Below are 20,565 nucleotides of genomic sequence, written 5' to 3'. Positions count from 1 at the left end.
ATCCCAGCTACTTAGGAGGCTGAGGCAGGAGAATGGCTTGAACCCAGGAGGCGGAGGTTGCAGTGAATGGAGATCGCGCCATTGCACTCCAGCTTGGGCAACAGAGTGAGACTCCGTCTCAAAACAAGAAAAAAAAAATGCTTTGTCTGACAACAGCATAATTGAGGTAGAAGTAAATATAAATGATACTTAAGGAAAATGTAAAGATATGCTCTTAAGTCATGGAACAAATGAGCACTTATCATGGAAATAAGAAAATATTTAGAAATAAATATTAATGAAAATGATACAGAGTAAACAAGTAGTATCCAGTGGAAATAAATGGTAAATAATATTTATGGAATTGAATATTAAAATTTAAGAAGAAAGAAAAATGAAGTAAATAGCTCATTTTAAAAGTTTGAAAAGAAAGGTTATAGAATAAGCCACAAAACTATTACAACAGGTATTGAAGAGAGCAGAAATTGAATAAAGACAAAGAAAGATACAGCAAAGGTAAAAAAATCCAGCCTTCGAATCATTGCTAAGGCACATAAAGTTGATAAAACTCTGTTGAGACAGATCAAGAAAATAAGAGTGTATAAACGACAGAAACTATTAAAAATAAAAATTAAGAAAAACCTCTAAATATAGTAAAAAATTAGAAAGTGAACACTATTAAATACTTTGGGACAATTATTCAGAAAGATGATAAAATGGGCTATTTCCTAGAAAAACATAACTAAGCAAACCAAACTTAAGAAGAATTAACAAACATCTATATAGTAAAAATATATTGAAGAAATTCAATCAGTAGACAAATCTAAACTTAAAAAAGAGAGACAGAAAAAAACATTTTCCTCCAGATAGTTTAGTACATGAATTTCACACAAAAATATTTAACAAAAAGATAGTGCTGATTTATTGTATTTCTGACAAGACAATAGGAAAAAGATTATAGAATCATCTTACTCATTAAAATAGAATGCAGTGCAAAAATTCTAAACAAAATATAAGTAAGCCAAATCCAGCAAAATATAAGCAAACATAGAAAGCAAAGATTGCTTACCTTTAGAAATATGTATCAATAAGTTTATCACATTGATAAATGAAAGAAAATAAAGCATACAGTTATCTCAAAAGATTCAGAATAATTACACAATGAAATTCAAAACCTATTTTATAATTTAAAAAACAAAAATCATTACAAGATAGCATACATAGGCCGGGCATGGTGGCTCACGCCTGTAATCCCAGCACTTTGGGAGGCCAAGGCAGGTGGATCACTTGAAGTCAGGCATTCGAGACCAGCCTGGCCCACATGCCGAAAACCTGTCTCTACTAAAAATGCAAAAATTAACCAGGCATGGTGTCGTGTGCCTGTAAGACCAAGGCATGAGAATTACTTGAACCTGGGAGGTGGAGGTTGCAGTGAGCCAAGATCGCGCCACTGCACTCCAGCCTGGTTGACAGAGCGAGATTCTATCTCAGAAAAAAACAAACAAACAAAACAAGGTAACATACATAAAAATTTTCTTACTTTGGTAAATGATATAAACAAAGCCTACACTGAACATTTTAATATAGTTAAAATGTCAAAAAGTTTTTTTTCTCTTTTCTCTCTCTCTTTTGTGTGTGTGTGTGTGTGGTATGTGTGTGTGTGTGTGTGGTATGTGTGTGGTGTGTGTGTGGTGTGTGTGTGTGTGTGTGTGTGTGTGTGTGTAAGGTGTTTACTCTGTTACCCTGGCTCGAGTGCAGTGGCATGATCACAGCTTATTGCAGCCTCAACCTCCTCGGTGGAAATGATCCTCCCACTTCAGCCTCCTTCCTGAGTGGCTGGGACTACAGGCATGTGCTGCACACTCAGCTAATTTTAAAAAAATGGGGATGGGGTCTCATTATGTTGACATGGCTAGTCTCAAACTCTTGGGCTCAAGTGATCTTCCCATCTTGGCCTCCCGAAGTGCTAGGATCACAGTTGTGAACCAATATGTCCAGCTCTTAAAAAATAAGAATCAGACGAGGATACCCAGTCTCATTGTATCTATTAAACCTTGTACCAGATACCTTTGTAAAATCGTAAAATAAGAAAATAAAACAAACACAGGTAAATGATATTTTTAAATTTTATATAAGATATATATCTCCATAGTTTACTATGGATCACATATAGACAATTTATTGTACTTAATAAATGAGGTCAGCAACATTGTTGTTTATGGTCAATGTATAAATGTCAATTCCTTTTCTATAACTCAGCAACAGATGGATAATATATCTAAAACTTTAGAATATACAATAAAAATATACACAAGGTATTCAGAAATGAATTATATAAAATACATGAATGACCTTGATGGTGAAAATTCAATAAGCTTTTTAAAGGATTTCAGAGATTAAATAAAATGAAGAGACATATAATGTTCATGGATAAGGTAAGCAATATATTAAAGTCATTTATATTTTTGAATATTATTAATATTTTAAATATTATTAAAGTCATATATTTTTCAAGTTGATCTTTAAGTTTAGAAATTTTGCCAATCATTAATTTGACCAGTTATTTCTAACATTTATATGGGAAGATTGTGTACTTGTAATAGGAATATTCTGAAGAGTACAAAAGTCAACAGTATGGATATTAAGAAATCATAAATTTATGCAACCAGGATATTGTACAGTTGGTTCAGGGATACATAATAGATAATGAGATCAGTGGAATTAGATAAAGCCAAAAAAACAGGCATTTCATATATAAAAACATGACTTAAGACAAATGTGAGGAAATAGTGGACTCAAATGAAAGGCCTAAACAATTGGTTGTATATGAAAAAATAAAATAAACTAGCATTCTTGATTTACACAAGGTGTAGGTAAAGGAGAATTTTTTTGTCCTTGAGCAGAGAAAGATTTTTTTTAATTAAAAACTTCTCGACTACCTTAAAAGTTAAAATGCTTGTGCAAAAAAAGAAAAATATTAAAATATGAGTTACAAGGTGGGATAGGATATTTGCAATGTATGCAACTCTCAACAGATGGTATAGATTATATCAGGAATACTTCAAAATCATTAAGAAAACTGTCCACTGTATAAATGGCAAGATAAACAAGTAATATGGAGAAAATTTATAGAAGTAAAGCCTCAATAGTCAAAAAATAAGAAATAGAATTTCACTAATAATCAGAAAAACCCAAATTACAATAACCATGAAGTAGTTTTTGTGTCCATGAAATTAACAATATGTAATTGTACCAAAAAGGCTGTGTTATACCATGAGAATGTTAATTGCTACAATCAGGTGGAAAGACAAATTTAGAAACTCTCTAGTGCATTTGAGGATGGTAATACCCCCTCCATTCTTGCTGGATAGCTTGTAGATCTCTTGTATATTGAGATGTAGAAAATGTTCAAAGCAGCAATGTTTGTAAAACAAGAAATTTTAAAAGTTTTAAATGTTGACTCAAGAAAAAATATATTTTAAATCCACAAATATTATATAACAGATAAGTGAATTAACTAGAGTGACCTGTATCAACATGGATACACCTCAAAAACACATCTGAGTGAAAAAGGTAGCCGAGATCGCGCCACTGCACTCCAGCCTGGGCGACAGAGCGAGACTCCGTCTCAAAAAAAAAAAAAAAAAAAAAAAAAAAAAAAAAAAAAAAAAAAAAAAACATTGGTTTCATTCAGAAAGACGGGACAATTTAAATATTTTCTGATTGATAATTTGTTGAGTTTATCTGAAGACCTGGGATCAAAGGAAATGTTCAGGTTAAGATAAAGGATTGTGGAGACCAAGTTTTATTGTGCAGAGGAATCTCTCAGATAGCTGACTTCAGAGAGAGAGCAGGTTGTAAATTGTTTCTTATCAGACCTAAAAGGGTGCCTGGCTCTTAGTTGATTATCTTCTGGATCTAGAAAGAGAGGAAGGAAAACAAGGGGGAAAGGGGATTTTCTATACAATGTGGATTTTTCCCACAAGAGACTTTGCAGGTCACTTTCAAGATAAGGCAAGGAAATATATTTGGGGGTTAAATATTTTTTGCTTGTCTTATAAAGTTATGCCAGCGTCAGATTGAAAAGTAAGTCACGATATATACGGTCAAATAAAACCCATCTGATGAGAATTTATGGTTTGTAAGGCATGACTCCCCAGACTCCTTAGAAAGGAATTTGGGCAAGATTAAAAAAAAAAAAATCAGAACTTAGTCCTCATACAGCATCAACTTGCTGTTACTTAGCTATGATCAGTATTTAGCATTATATCCTTGTTCTTCTCAGGGTTCTTTTTAAAAAATTAGTTGCAGATCTTTGTTAAAAGGAGGCTTATTTTTCAAATTCTTGTATGTTGGGAAAAGAGGCAAGACAAATGTTTCTGAGATCTTAGAATGCATAGAAAATTTTACAAAAATCACAGTCTGTGTGCACTATAGGCTTGTGGTGCAATAGTACATATACAAAGACCTAATTAAAAAGAAAATCAGACCAGGCGCAGTGGCTCACGCCTGTAATCCTAGCACTCTGGGAGGCTGAGGGGTTGATCAGTTGAGCCCGGGAGTTCAGGACCAGCCTGGACAACATGGTGAAACCTCCTCTCTACTAAAAATACAAAAATTAGTCTGGCATGGTGGCACTTGCCTGTAATCCCAGCTACTCGGGAAGCTGAGGCAGGAGAATTGCTTGAACCCAGGAGGTGGAGGTTGCAGTGAGCCGAGATTGCATCACTGCACTCTAGCCTGGGTGACAGAGCAAGACTCTCAAAAATAAAGAAAGAAACGAAGGGAGGGAGGGAGGGAGGGAGGACGGCAAGTGCAGCGGCTCATGCTTATGTAATCCCAGCACTTTGGGAGGCCAAGACTGGCAGATCACTTGAGCTGAGGAGTTGGAGACCAGCCTGGACACCACAATGAAACCCAGTCTCTACAAAAAATACAAAAATTTGCTGAGCGTGCTGGTGCATGCCTGTAGTCCTGGCTGCTCAGGAGGCTGAGGTGGGAGAATCACTTGACTTTATGTCGAGGCTGCAGTGAGCTGAGATCGCACCACTCCTAGATGATAACAGTGAGAGCCTGTCTCAAAAAAAAGAAAAGAATGAAAGAGAAGAAAATACAGGTATTACAGCCTAGGTAAGTATGTACCTGTATGCTAAATTGTTTAAAAGATTATGTCAGATGAGTCACACCTTAGCTTGGTCCTGTGGAGCACGTATCATTATTAGTCATGTCACGTTTTACAGATGAGTAAACTAATGCAGTTATAATTTGTAGATATATGTAATCAACTAAGTGGCCAAACTAGGATTTGAAACCAGCTCCTTGCCTTCTTAGCCCACGTTCTTATCCTCTAACTAGCACCCAGCCACCAGGACTATTTTCCCCTGACCATGAAAGGCAAACAACTTTCCATTCAAAGAATACTTTATAATGACAAATGATGGGGAGTCAGTATTGCCCTAAGGTCTCCAAGCTGCATCAATAGCTATCAGTCACACATCAGATAAATAGATTTCAGAAGTTTTGTGTACAGTATGTTCTTGAATTTGGGCTTAAGCTCAGACTGACATATAGTATTTCATCACTAATGTGATCTCTTTCTTGCAGAGGGAACATTCTTTTTTTAAATTGTATTGCATAACTTGTTTGCTTCCTAGCAAAACAATTTTTGAATTTCTGTATAATTTCTGTTAAATCTATTTTTGAAGTTGAGGCTTAGGTCAAATGCAAATATGAATATAGATTTATCCAGCATGCATAATTTGTAGTCTGTGTGGAACTGACTCATCTGTCTTCAGTATCTGGCAGTCACATGACTAGCTCTCCTGCTAAGAGTGACCTATTCAGCCTTCAAATAAACATCCACAAGGGGAAGAAAAACAATATGTACAGTTCCAGAGAAGGAACAACATATTGTGCATGAGCTGATGTACTTGAGTCAGTTCTGCCAACAATCTTTCAAATTAAGAGTTCCTCATTCAGAAAGCAGTCAGAAATGAAATTCTAAGTGTTAAGCAATCTAAAAACTTAAGATTATATTCTTTTTTAAAATACAAGTGAATGACCAAATTAGTAAACAACTTTCTTGAACATCTGCAGGATGATTTTGGCATATACGTGTTTCAAATAAATATAAAGTTTTATATTATAATTATATACAGACATATGCTTTTCTGTACTTACCCTAGTTTAATCTGGAAAAAAATGTACTTCTGTATTATCTGTGTTCTGCTCAACCCAATCTGTAGTTGAGAAGACAGGAGATCTGTAGATGTATGCACAGGGCAAAATGTTTTAGATACTCCATGGTTTTTTCTATGAGAGGGGAAAACATCCCCACTATGTGAATGATTCTGTCAATAATGTACATCCCCACCATTTAACAGATTTTTAAAATGCATATGTCATTTTCAGTAAAAAGAAATGTATACAGTAATACCAACTGCAGACTAAAATTGACTTTCTGGAAAAGTTTCACACATTTTCAGTATAAACTGACTAAAATAAGAAAGATGAACTAACATTCTGAAATAGTCATCTAGCTTTAAAATGATAAATTATTGACTATTTGCCTTTATACATTATATATATATATATACACAATCATTTTAGGAGAGAACTTGAAGAAATGGTTTAAGAACATTAGGGAGTGAAATTGTACTATCTCTATATGTGAAAACCTCATCTATATAATGTGAAATGAGGTCTCATTTTTATGTGGGTGTTCATCAATGAACTAAAGAATTATATTACATTACTGATAGAAAAGTGTGAAGAAAATGCTTTGGATGGAAGAACCTTATAGTAATGTTTAGGATTTAAAATATAGGTATTTAACAGTCTGTACACCTTTGAAAAATCATTTCTAAATTTTTATCGTTGCAATTGAACACATTTATTTTAAGATTACATTAAAAAATTTTTATAAATGTAAAAAAAAAATTTAAACTGAAATTCCATACTGTATTAAAGCAAGGTTGCCTCCAAATTCAGATCTCCTTCTGACCCAAGATTTCAGGAATAATATATTATTTTTTTTCCTAACATTCAGTTTTAGAAGTGGCCAGGACAGTTAATAAAAGATGGCATTACAGAATTATTGACATTTCCTTAGGTGTGATGATGGCACTGTACCTTTGGAAAAAGATTGCCCTCATTTTTTAGAAATGGATGCCGAGTGTTTTATGTGTCATGATATCTGCAACTTATTTTTATATTTACATAAAAATGATGCATAGGTTTATTTATAGACAATTATAAGACAAGTAAGCAAGATCTTAACAATTGTTAAATAAAAGTTGAAGGCACCTGGGTACTAATCTACTTTCAGATTTTTGTATTTAAAATAATTTTTAAAACAAGAACATGAAGGGAAAAATAAATTCAATTATAGCCTCTGCCTTCTGATGCTCATATTCCTTATTCTCATTTCCACTTAATTTTTCCCATATGAATTATCTACCACTTTTTACCGTACGTGTTATCAGTGCTTTTTAACTGGTCTATAGTGATGGACCCAATTTTTTAATATTTCTTCAATTTATCGTAGATTGATATTTTTGCAAAATACAATGAGGTGCAATAAAAATGAAATAAAATGGTACGCCAAATTCAAGCTCTTCCTTATCTCTGCTAATGAGAAACTATTAGAATATTCCAAGTGGTAGATTATAGTGTTTTGGACCAGTGTAGTGGTAGCAAAAGTAATCAGAATGGGTGAGATTCTAAATATATTTTGAAGGCAAATCTGGTTGGATTTACTGATTGATTGGCTGTAGCATTTACAAGAAAGAGAAAAAAATGACTCCAAGTTTTTGGGTGTGAACAACCGAAAGGTTGCAGTTGCAATTAATTAAGAAAGACTAAGATAGCAACAGGTTTAGCAGGTAAATGTAGGAGCTCGATTATAAACTTACTATGTTTGAGATGCCCTCTAGACACTCAAATGGAAATGTTGATCCTGAAGTTTCATATGTGAGTCTGGAGTTGGAGAGAGGTCTGAGTTAGAGAGAGAAATTTGGTAGTGGTCAATCTATAAAAGGTGTTTTAAGCCTTGAGCTTGGGTGACTGATGAGTCAGTAATAATAACTGCAGAACCTATGTATGACTCATAGTTAGTGAACCAGAATCTATTCTAAACATGTTTCTAAGTATGTGTTAATTTCATTATTTCACACAATTAAATAAAATTGGTACAGTTACCTCCATTTTATAGATGGAAAACCAAGGCCCAAAATGTTGGCAAGCTGGCTCAGGATTATATGGAGAATATCAAGAGAATAAGTATAAATAGAAAAGAGGATAATTCTGAGTACTGGGTACTAGGGTACATAAAAATTAAAGAGTAGATGTCTAAAAGAAAAAAAAGACAGCTAAGTATAATGACCTGGAAGTTAAGTGAGGAATATTTGTCAGTGTGGAAGAAGTAAATACTTCAGGATGAAAAGAAGAAAGGAAAAAATGGATAACAAATAGTGTAAGAGTGATTTGCTTTAGTGATGTTCCTAAGTATGCAAAAAGGAAACAACAAATGACCTTAAATATTGTAAACTACAAATGCAAATTTAATATATTTGACTGTTACAAGCAGTTAAATTTTTGACATGGCATATATACAATTCTCATGCTAAAATTATATATATTTAGTAAATTAAGTATTGTTAAATATTGTGCACTTGTGCACGAAGGAAGGAGTAAGAACTAAACTAAATCATATTCTCATATATTTCAAATGGAAAATCTCATATATTTCAAGTTAAATTCTCTAAACTTAATTATAAATTTCTGACAAGCACACTGGATCCGTAAATTTAATGTGCTTACTATTTTTATAAATGAGAGGCATTTAAAATGTCAGAAGCATTTAAAATATTAAACACTCATATTTATCTAATAATTATGCAACTTGTTCCTAAACACAACATAGTATAATTAATTCTGTATAATTATGTAGTTATTAGGTAAATACGTAATAGACATATGTGTTTGTGTGTTATACTTCATGTTTCCTATTATATATTATCTATTTATGTATTAGGTACTTTAATATATATCTTCCTTTGGTATAGTCATTTATATCAAATTGAAGAAAGTGAAAGTCAAAAGACAAGGCATGGATATGATGACTGCATATGAATAAGATGAATTTCTGCCTCAAAATTGGAAGCTGGATGCTAAATACTTGCAGAAATATTCTCAAGACAGTGCGGAACATGTTGAACTGCTTCTTAAACTTCAGCTTTGTCTGCTGTATTCATGTTGGACCATATCCTGAGCCTTTCATTTACTTCAAAAATCCAGTGTCCCACATTCCATGGGCATCTTCCAAGTATTAACCTTAGCCAATTATTTTATAATCTTTTTCATAATGCTTGATCTGAATAGATGATATTCCCTACTGTAATCCAGCTTGCAAATATTTTCCTTCACTTCTGGATTTTATTCAATTTATTATGGCTTGTTTGGCTTCTGAAGTTTTTCCTCTATTTTTTTTCCTATGTCTGACTTCTCATGACGGATTTAGAGTTGTTTTATTGTGTGAGGACAAGCTTTTTTACATAGAAAAACACAGAAAAAAGGAAGTAGACAGTGAGGAAAGAAGAAAGAATATTGTATAGAAAGAGAATAGCTATACAGTTTAAGGATTATGTTAGCAAAGAGTTTAAAATATAGGTGAATAGGAAAATAAAGTTGTATTTCATCACAAGATAGAGGGATATTCCTTGAAAAAAATCATTTTTCTGTTTCACCAAAGTTTGGTCATTTGGTCTTTAATCTTTGTCCTTCTTCAGAGTCATGTGGCAACACTTCTCTCCCTTCTGCTGTAGCTGATGCTTGTCTAGCCTTCTCTGGGCAGAGGCAAGGTCCTGTTTTCCTCCCTCTATTTTCTTTGTAATTTTTGATCAGGCATGAACTTGTTGCTTTTTTCCTTTTGTGGCGGACCCTTTTGACTGTCAGAAGCTCAGTGTCACAACTCAGTTTTGAAGCATATATATATAAAGAGAGAGAGACTTTTTTTTGAAGCCCTGCTACAGTAGGTGAATACTTGTAGAGGAAAATAGATGCCTAATGGAAAAGATTGATGAATTTCTGCGCAGAAAACATGCAAAATATTAATTTCAAGATATAACTCAGTACTTTAACAAAAATAAGAAGTAGACACTGGGAAATAGGATAATTCAATTTTGCTAATTTCCTTTAGGGAAAAATCAAGCTATTACACTTTTGTTTTACACTTTAATAATTATAGAAATGTTGTTTTCATTTGTATTCCTAAAGTGTTAAGATAGCTATTAATAAAACTAAATTTTACGTCAAAGATAGTGTTAAAAAGGAGACAACAATGTACAAAAATAATACCTTAAAAAGAGAAAGAGAAATGAATTATTTGAAATATACCAATATGCAACAGATGCACATTAGTTAGGATATGTGGTTAAACTTAAGGCTGTAGATTAGGTTAAAACCAAAGTCCAACAATATGTTTCTTAAAAGAAATGTGCAACTAATTTAAAAAGAGATTTAATAATGAAAAAACAAACTAAGATAAATTAGGGTAAAGATAAAGTAAAATAAATGATGGCAATTTATTTCTCTAAAATTAAATTTTGAGACATCAATCTGTTTGATAAAAGGAACAACTAATGGAACAATTCATAGTCACAAACTTCTATGCCATTTGTTAACAAAGCACCAAATATATAAAACAAAATCTGTTCAAATGTATAGAGAATTTGTGAGGGGTACAATTTTTCCATGTTTTAACATTCATAATTGATTATGCAAGTGAAATAAATTGTTCAAAATATAATAATGAAGTTGATGTAAAAATATGTATTTATTCATTCTGAAAACATTTAGTGAGGGCTTACTGTGTGTCAGACATTCTTTCAGATGCCAGAGGATGCTATAGAAAAATGCGTGCCCTCTTGTAATACTTTGTTCAAGTTCTGATCAGAAGGATGAATGATGGAGCCCAAGAAGCCAGGTACAAATTCAAGCTTCTTCCATTCATAAGCTAGGCAGTCCTTACTCAAATTTCTTATCGTATCTATTCTTTAGTTTCCTCATCTGAAATGTAGGTGAGGCTAATTGTATATGCCAACTTGACTGGTTTCAAGACGCTTACATATTTGGTTAGACATTATTTCCGAGTGTGTCAATAAGGGTGTTTCTGGAAGGACTGGGCATTTGAATTGGTGGACTGAGTAAAGCAGCTGGCCATCCCCAGTGTGAGTGGGCATCATCCAACTTGCTGAGGGTTTGAATAGAGCAAAAAGGCAAAGGAAGGATGAATTCTCTCTCTCTGCCAGACTGTTTGAGCTGAGACATTGGTCTTTTCCTGCCCTTGAGCTAGAACTTACACCATCAGAACTCCTGGTTTTCAGGCCTTCAGCTCCAAGCTGTAATTTATTCCACGACCTTTCCTGGGTCTCCAGCTTGCAGAGGGTGGACTGTAGGAATTTTCTGCCTCCATAATCACATAAGCCAATTCCTTATAATAAATCTCATTCTAGATATACATATCGGTATATCTCCTGTTTGTTCTTGCTCTCTGGAGAACCCTGACTAATATAGTTATTCTGAGGATCAGTGTTGTTTTGAAAACTGAATATTTCAGTGTGTGTGAAGTACTCAGAACAATGTCTGGCACAGGCAGATCCTGCACAAAGGTGGCTAATATCATTATTACCCCTTCTTTTCACCACACCTCTAGTATTTCTGTAAGTTGCCCGTATACTAGCCCAGCAAATGAACCTTGATATTTCCATAACATGTAATTACCTAATTCATATTGTTGCTACCATTCAACTAGAGATTATTACAAAATAATTTGAAAAACATCTTTATAATTGCTCACTGATTAAAGATTTTAAGATGCTTTTCTTTCAAATATTTTTATTTCTCAGAGCACCTACAATGCTTAGCGTAGGTCTTCATTTTCTGTCACTCATAATTACATTCTAATATTTTCATTATTTTAATATTTATCTATTTTCTCTACCTTACATTACTGACAGGATTTTTGGCCATGTCTATGTTTTAATTTTCTGCTCCCCACATACAATTTGAACAAAATATTATATTTTAAATTCTTTACAATTTTTCTGTTATTCTACATTTCTCATTTAAACTTAACCAGTTGTCTTTTCACCTAATTCTTATTTCTCTTTAGGGGTCTCTTCTTTTATTTCACAGTCTGGATATATTTATATTTTATTTATGATGCTAGTCCATCAATTTTTTTTGATTTTTTAATAAAATAACCCACAGAACTACTTATCTTCTTCTGAGTCATTAGGATATTTTTATATATTTTTATTCTATAGTATTTTTCATGCCAACTATTGGTACTTATAAGTTCTCAGGTGAGTTTGCTACACAACTACCTCTTTAAATTGACTTTGTTGGCATGATATTAACTTCCAATGACATAGCTATATGATCAGTTCACATTGAAGGCAAAACCCTGTAATAGACAAAATTACCTTTGTCAGATTGACTCTGGTGACAAAAAAAGGCTTTTATTTTCTTCAAACTATTATGAAATTATTTATATTCTATTAGAGGAAGAGGATCTAGGTAATTTAGCAGGCCAAGTGTTTTGCAGGTGCACGGTCACAGTTACAGTGATTTGTAATTTGGGGACCCTAATAGCACTAGAAGCTGAACTGCTCCCTGAATACTCTGCAGTGCAATAAATGGTGCCTATAACAGTGCTGTGAAAAATCAACATACCCAAACTTACAGAGAAAATTAGCAAGTTCACTTGGGGGAAAGATACATGGCCTGAGCAGATTTTTTTCCTCTCTCTTCAAGAGAAATCATTTAATCCATTATTTTGGGAATCAAGATTGATAGTTATCTGAAACTGGATATTTGGAAAAAAAAAACAAGGAAAAAAGAAATATTAATCAATTTATGACAAAATAAAATAGAACTATACTAATAGATATTGAGTATTATTTATACACTAGGTAATTTTCTAATCCCTGCAAAGTAGGATCTATCACCCACAATTTGCAGATAAAGAGAATGAGATAGAAACATGTAAATAAACTGGTCTGAGATAACCATAAAGTAAAAGTCAGGAGTGGTTTTTAAATGCATGCAGTCTGACTCAGGTTCTCTGCTATTAATCTGATAGAAGTCTCTTAGGAAATTTGTCATCCTGGTCAGATAGAAAAAACAGCCCAAGTAAAATAACCAGAATAAGCAGCTCAAACCCAGAGCTTGAGATTCCCATGTCCCATCAGAAATATGTTTTGTCTATTCCTCAAGCTCCATAGTTTGTCTTTAGAAGTACATGCTAGACACTTCTACAGTAAAAGTAGTGAACAAACGCCACTGATGTAAGCTACAAAAGACATTTGCCAATTGTGCATTCTAAAAATTTGAGCATATTTGAAATACTTAAAAAACCCTGACAGTATCTTCAGATTTGACCATTCTTGTAAGCATTTTGACACTTAATAAGCAGAGAACCTCTTACAGAGATTCTTCTGGTCCCTTTCCATTCATCATAAAAGATTTTAACGATTTCTTTATATATTGAAAATCTATTTTTATAAAACTGACCATACTAATAAAATCATGTAATACTTTGTACACGTCTGGCTTTGACCTATAAAAGATAATATTTTTTAAAAATCATATGTAATACTATATTGCTAACCATACATCAGTTTTATTAAAGACAAATAGACATTCCAAAAGGGGTTGCACGTCACATTTTTTGCTCTAGTAAGAAATAAGCTATTTTCTTGTCATTCGCTTGGAATTCCAGTATTGCCATTATATGCACTAATGATTTATTTGTAGGAATCTTTTTAATTGAATTGTTGATGTTTCCAAGGTAAAATCATAATATAATTTAATTACAATAATATAAGAGGGCACTTAATTATGTACCCTCTGGTATACCTGATTATGAGAACTGCATTCTGTGTTTCAACCCCTTAAACTGAGAACTGTTATAAAGTCCATAGTGTTAGGATATTTAGAAATAGAAATGTTAATGCATCCAAGAGAGATTAAAGCCTCTTGAGTTCATATGGCATATTAATTTTGGCTTTTCTTCAGCTTTGAATTCCCACTATTTAGTAACTTTGAAATTTCATTTCCTTTTTGGACATTTCTCAGCACCACCATGAGTCTAATACAGTAAAATTGGGCTACCATCCAAGTGACACAAGCCCCATGCACTGGGGAAACGTAGGGATGGTGGATTCTGCTCCAAGACTGAGATAGAATAGCTCTTTATTTTGCAGACCTTTCCTTTATTTTTACTTAACTTTCCTATATTTGACATGAGAGCAACACAATCTCATGAGAGGTGTGAAACTAAAGGAACAGGGCCAAAGAGGCCCATGCAGTCTCTTTTGAGCCAAAGTCCTGTAGATTTACAAGGTCTTCCTGATCTATACTTGATCTAATCCAGTGGTTCTCAAAATATAGTTCCTGAATATCACTGTCACCTGGCTAGTACAAATTTTCAAGCCCTAGGCTAGACCTGCGAAGAGGGCGTCACAGTCTGTGTTTTAATAAGGCCTTCGGATGAAATCTGATGCATGCTAAAGTTTAAAAACCTGAGTTTTCAAATCACCTTGGCTAAGCTCTACATAGGGGTTTAAGTCTATGCAAGTAGAGCAATACATAGAGTGATTTTTGTTTTTCTGCATTGTTGCTGAACCGTAAATAATCTATTTGTAAATCTTTGTTAGTAGTAATGAGTTTGAATTTAAAAATTTGGAGGTTAAAAATTATGACCATTTTTTTCTGCCTCTCTTTTATGTACAGGTTAATCCTCATTACTTACAAATTCCCTACTTGTGAAGTTGTCTACTTGGTAAAACTTTTTGTAATACAAAAATCAATTTTGTGGATATAAACAGATAAGTCCGGTGTAGTAAAAAATGTGAATTGTCCAACAAGCACATTTCCAGCTGAGTTCAAAGTGATGTCTTGCCTTCTTTTTTCAGCTCACAAACAATAAACAAATGTCCTTTTGTGATCTATTTAGTGCCATACTTTAGGCATTTTTTTTTTTTTTTTGCTTCTTATTGGTGATTTCACTGCTTAAAATGTCCCCCAAGGATATTGCTAAACTGTGGCCCTTTTTTCTAAACACAGGAAGACAAAAGAATGTGCCTTATGGAGAAAATAGCTTAACCTCTTTCTAGAATGAGCTACAGGGCTGTAGACATAAGGTCAATGTTTATAAATCAACAATATATATTAAATAAGTTGTCTTTAGACAAAGAGACATACAAAAAATAAGGTCATGTATTGCATTAATCAGTTGATGAAAATATTGTAACCAGAGGCTTGAGGGACCATAACCTGTATTTCCCATAGGAACAATGGTTCAATATTGACTGATTCTGTGTTTGCAGCAAATTTATAGAATGTATCAGCCACTCATAATAAAAATCAGTTGTATATAATTTATATTTCTCAATTCTCTGCCGACTTGCCAATATAATAACTCCAACTAGTGCTATAGTATTTTTTTACATTGACCTAATCTTGCACTTCCCAACTCATTTTAAGATTGAGTTAATGTCTGACTTCCAAACCCTTCTAGGACAGTTCGTAATGGCTTGTTGAAATCCTGTTTTTCTATAGTGTAGTTGTAAATCATGACAGATTTTAAGTTCACTAAATATTTGACTTCAGCAGCATCCAAATATGTTTCTACTATTTGATAAAAAGGAACATGTTCTAATTCTCATCACTGAGGTACATGGAACAAAGTTAATATACTCTGTTAAAACATGCCTTTCACTAAACTGGAAATTTAGAAACTGAAAATGTTAAGGAAATAGAATGGTGGGAAAGTAGATTTCATGAATTGACTCAAGCATAAGAAAACTTTTCACTGTCCTGTGTTTTAGATGCAGGCCGCTCCCCATCTTCTGGCCATGTTAACACCTTTGGACCTATGGCTGTTTATCTCCATTAGATTACATAAAATGGTATAAAGCACACTATACTACAGTGTTCTATACAAATTACATGCTTTTGGAATGCTTTTTTCTTATTAACTATTAATATACAAATGTATTTTACAGTTTGATCCTTGGAATTTTTTTTCTGGTTTATTTATTTTATTCAGATGTATTCATTTAAAGCATTAGGAAAGATTTTCAAGAGATGGATACAGAGGTGAACAGCAGAACTTAAATAGCCAAAATATTTACTCATGTGAAATTATGAATTGTTAATTAACAGAAGCAACTGTCAAAATCATGAAACACTATTTCTACCATTTATTTTTATTGCTAGAGTACAGGAAAAACTCATGTCTGTTAATCATTCAGCTTTAGACAATAACCAGGCTTTCATATACTGTGTTCGATGATGAATCTACTAATGCCAACTTCCTTTTTTTCTTACAAACTTCCTAAAAGAAGCAAAGCAGTTTAGATAGCAAGTCTATTAAATCAATTAAATTAAAAATTGATATTTTTATTTTATTTAAACGTAAACTTTTTTGTGAACTATAAAATGAAATATATTTAATAGTAAGGAGGCATTAAATGGTTTTGGCTATTGTTAAATGACTCGTAGGTTAAATTTCTATCAGAAGTTTAGATAACTTACATTTTAATCTCAGAATTTACTTTGGCTTTTATGATTTTATGAGTCAAAGTGCAGATGCCCAGTTTATTTATTGGAATATTTGCTGCATTTGTAATATGAAAGGTCATTAGGAATGACTCAACACCACAAAGCACAGTTAAAATTCTAAAACTGGGAAATGACAACTTATTATTTTTACACCAGCATTAAAGCCAATTCTCTTTTTATTTCATAATAGAAGTAAAATCCAATAATGAAGTCAATAGAAACAATGGTGGTCAGGGTTGATATTTATATTTTTATTCTAATGTGTGTTTTATCAATTAATAACTTTTTCTCTTTCAAACAAGAACTCAAAAAATAAATTCCTAGCCTAAAGTTCAAAGATTTCTGATTTTAATATTGTATATTTTATTTGACTCATCAATGTCCATGTAACCTCAGACAAGAAGAATGTGGACAACATAATAATTGTAAACCATTTGCTAGTGCATGATCAGAAACAGACACATAAATTCTGGCCAAACGCATTAACGGAAGTGAGAGGGTTTCTCTAAAATCATCTCTTCATATCTAAATAAGAACCATAGCAAAATTAAGCTCTTCACATCCTCTGAATCAGTTTTGCATTTTATGGACTAGCTGAAATGGCTGTAGCCAAATTGCCACCATCTTTTAAGAAAAGCCAATGTCAAGGCTGGAGCAGGAGAGAAGGGGACCTGCTGTTAATGACAATGCTGAGCCATTGACTCCACCCATGCTGAAGACTGCTCAAAGGCTAGAAGTTGTGCTATTATATATACAAGATTCTTATTGTCTAGGTATTTAGGTAAGTGTTTGTAAGTTTGATCAAAATCATTCCAATAGTTTTTTTTTTTTTTTTTAAACAGAGTCTCATTGTGTTGCTCAGGCTGGAATCCAGTGGCATGATCTCGGCTCAGTGCAACCTCCGCCTCCTGGGTTCAAGCAGTTCTCCTACATCAGCATCAGCGTTCCGAGTAGCTGGGATTACAGGCACCCGCCACCATGCCTGGCTAATGTTGGTCAGGCTGGCTCGAACTCCTGACCTCAAGAGATCCACCTGCTTTGGCCTCCCAAAGTGCTCGGATTACAGGCATGAGCTGCCACACCCAGCCTCCAAATACTTTTTTTTAAAATCAAAATAATGATTTCAATGACTGAGATCTGTTATGTATTTCAACATAATCATGTTTCATAAAGATTTAGTCTTCTGAAAGCCAGTGTGAATTGTTTTTTTTTCTACAAGTTTAATCAAAACCAAACAAAATCAACAAACCTCTACCCCCAAATGTGGTACTGTTTCCTAAAAGAATGCATTTCCTTTTTACTTCCATCACCATACATTGGTTAATGACTTCTGCACTTAAAATTCCTAACACACCTCACATAGCTCTTTTGTGCAGTAACACTTTTCTTCTCTCCAAATATGTGGTTCAATGGAAGTTACATTTTTTAAAATTATATTTTCCTCCTCACAACTTATTGGTTCTAAGATTTATACCCTTTCCAATGTGTATAAGACTACTGTGATTTTGGGACATGGGACCAAGTGTAGCATGTCTGATCCTATCTTTGATGGCAAATACTTCTGCTGTGAGATATGGGAGCTGCTGAGTGAAAATCTTTTACTGATAATAAAGCCAGTTGTCAGAGGGAAGCAAAAGTAAGAGAAGAAGAGACTTGAGGTGACTTTAATGAAAACTCCTACCTGCCAAAACTAGGCAAAAATATGACATACATAAATATAAATTTCCACAAGGAAATTTCTTTCCCACCTTTCTATATCTTTCTTACTCTTTATCATCACATTTACTAATAGAGATAATGTTCTTGATACTCAAAGTGCATTTGATATACTATTTCTTACTCATCTCTTCCCCACCCCTGTTTCATATGGGGAGCTCCAGGCAACCTAGTGGGATGGGAATTGGGGACTGAGAGCGAAGAAGTGTAGCAATAGCATTAGCACAGTATTGGCGAAAGAGAGAGGAAACTGACAACATTCCTTCTTCTCACTATGGTTGTAGCTTGAGGAAGGCCTTTGCTTGGGGAGGTGAAAATGAAGGCTCAACTACAAAATGCAATTTAATTAACAAGATGGGAATTTTCCTCAGATAAGAGTGACTGTTAGACTTATTGTGCCAGAATAATGGCATAATAATAATGTTATGAAGACTATCTAAGATTTCTCCCAGAGAAAAGAGGAAGAACATATCATGGTGGATTTCCAGGCCACAGTGAAAAAGAATAGTTTTTTTGAATAGTTGCGTCCTAATGAGTTATGTTCGTTCAATGTAGCAGTTAGAGTGGTATAATATGGGCATGAACACACTACAGTTGTTGGCCCCAAAGATTAATAACAATGGACATAAAACATGGAATAAGATACATAAATACTTATTTATATTGTCTCAATTTATGACAATAGGAATACTGTAAAAACTGATACAAAGCAAGTAATTCAAATAATGATAATTATAACTTTAAATCAAGAAACAGAACAAATTGCTTAAATTACATGCCAGAAAAGATGGCTATAAAGGTTTCATTGTCAATAATTATAACAGGAAATCTTCCTTTAAATCATTTTTACAAGAACAATAATTTTAAGCATCTCAAACACATGCACACTTACATTACCACATATGTGCACCCTCTCATTCTTTGGGCCATCATAAGTAATATAATATTACAATGCTTTCATTTATTTGTTGCACATACACTCAACTCCTTCTATATTTATGGCCTGTTGCTGGGATCTAGGGAAAAATGCTATACAAATATGCAATGAACTCACTCTCCAGGGGTATATTTCCTACTTTGGAGACAGTTAACTAACAAGGCAGACACGATGCAGTTTGGCTGTATCCTCTAAGAGGTGAAGTTTTAGGACAGCAAGTAGACAGAAGGGGTTGAGGAATGAGGAAGCAGAGCTTCTAGATAAGGGTTTCTGCTAAAAAAAAAAAAAAAAAAAATGGGCCGCAGAAACAGATGGAGGTTAGGTAGGAGTACACTAAAAGATAAAAACAAAAGAAGAACAAAGGAATGGAACCCATGTTTTAAGAAGCCTAGAAAGCTGGAATAGTATGAGTACGTTGAAGGGGAAGGAGAAAATAGACAAGAGGCAAGCAGAGGCCAAATCACAGCTGATCTGGTAATGCATGTAAAGGAGTTTAGACTTTAAGAGTAATATCATCAAGAATAGTTTCAAGCTATGGAACTCAAGTGGAAATAACACTAAAATATTTGCTTTATAGAAAGATCTTTTTGAATTTTTGATTCCTAAAAATATGATGGAAATTCCTATGGATTGAAATAACAGATATGCTGAAACCAAAACAAACTGCTGTGTTCTAAATGTGTCCTCCAAAGTTCGTATGTTGTAACTTCATTGCATTGTGATAGTATTAAAGGTAGTGCCTTTAGGAGGTGATTAAGTCAGAAGGGCAGAGTCCTCATGAATGAAATTAGAGACCTCATAAAAGAGGCTGAAGGAAGTCTCTTTTGCCCTTCTGACCATTCAGCCATGTAAGGACAAGTATTTGTCCACTTAGGAGGGTACAGCAACAAAGTGTCATTATTGAAAGCAAGAACGGCCTGCACCACACATGAAACTTGCCAGTGCATTGATCTTGGACTTCCCAGCCTCATGAACTGTGAGAAATACATTTCGATTATTTATAAAGTAACCAGGCTATGGTATTTTGTTGTAGCAGCACAGATGGACAAAGACACAAACATATACAAGTTTTTAAAGCATCACTGGGATGATAAGAAATTCACCAATGCCAAAAAAAATATTTTAATTAAAAAAAGATGAAAAGAACCTTTTTAGCTTTGATATGGTTTGGATATTTGTCCCTGCCCAATTCTCATACCGAAGTGTAATCCCCAACATTGGAGGTGGGACCTGGTAGGAGGTGTTTGGATTATGGGGGCCGATCCCTCATGAATGGCTCTGAACATCCCCTTGGTTATAAGGGA

General features: G+C 33.7%; 1 long non-coding RNA gene across 3 annotated transcripts in view; it reads left to right on the top strand.

The window, feature by feature from the left end:
* LOC107975332 (uncharacterized) overlaps positions 1 to 17,797 on the top strand; it is a 52,527-nt gene extending 34,730 nt beyond the window's left edge. For 2 of the 3 annotated variants that reach the window (XR_008548678.1, XR_001718774.3), the window contains 2 exons: positions 10,858 to 10,963; positions 17,451 to 17,797. This is a non-coding gene — a long non-coding RNA (uncharacterized LOC107975332). The remainder of the gene's footprint in view (positions 1 to 10,857; positions 10,964 to 17,450) is intronic. The other variant, XR_008548679.1, reaches the window with a different exon arrangement.
* Positions 17,798 to 20,565: the final 2,768 nt, after the last annotated feature.

The sequence above is a fragment of the Pan troglodytes genome, chromosome 5, assembly GCF_028858775.2.
Source record: "Pan troglodytes isolate AG18354 chromosome 5, NHGRI_mPanTro3-v2.0_pri, whole genome shotgun sequence".
NCBI classification, from domain to species: domain Eukaryota; kingdom Metazoa; phylum Chordata; class Mammalia; order Primates; family Hominidae; genus Pan; species Pan troglodytes.
The sequence above is the reverse complement of the archived record's forward strand: the minus strand, read 5'-3'. Positions and strand labels throughout refer to the sequence as shown.